This window comes from Eimeria mitis, genomic scaffold (assembly GCF_000499745.2).
Source record: "Eimeria mitis Houghton genomic scaffold, Emh_scaff590, whole genome shotgun sequence".
Taxonomy (NCBI): Eukaryota; Apicomplexa; class Conoidasida; order Eucoccidiorida; family Eimeriidae; genus Eimeria; species Eimeria mitis.
Window position 1 is genome coordinate 17,137 of NW_013574136.1, and position 442 is coordinate 17,578.

The following is a 442-nucleotide window of genomic DNA, read 5'->3' on the forward strand; positions in this document are numbered from 1 at the left end:
AGCAGCAGCAACAGCAGCAGCAGCAGCAACAGCAGCAGCAGCAGCAGCAGCAGCAGCAGCAGCAGCAGGACCGGTGGCTTGCTCTGCCCGTCCTCGCGGCCTCAGGCTGTGTTCGTCTTCTCTTCTTTTTGTTTTTTTTCAGCAGCAGCAAAATAAATTTAAAAATAAAAAAATATTTGTCTTTATGATGCAGCAGCAGCAGCTCGTGTTGATCTGAAACAGCAACAGCAGCAGCAGCAGCAGCAGCAGCAGCAACTGCAGCAGCAGCAGCAGCAGCAGCAGCACGGGCACCACCACCGCCCGCAGCTGCAGCAGCTGTCTTCTGCTGAAATCTTCTTCCTTCTTTTGTTTTTTTATTTTTATTTTAAACAATAAAACTTGCTGCTTTGCTGCAGCTGCATAGACACACCAGCAGCAGCAGCAGCAGCAGCAGCAGCAGCAG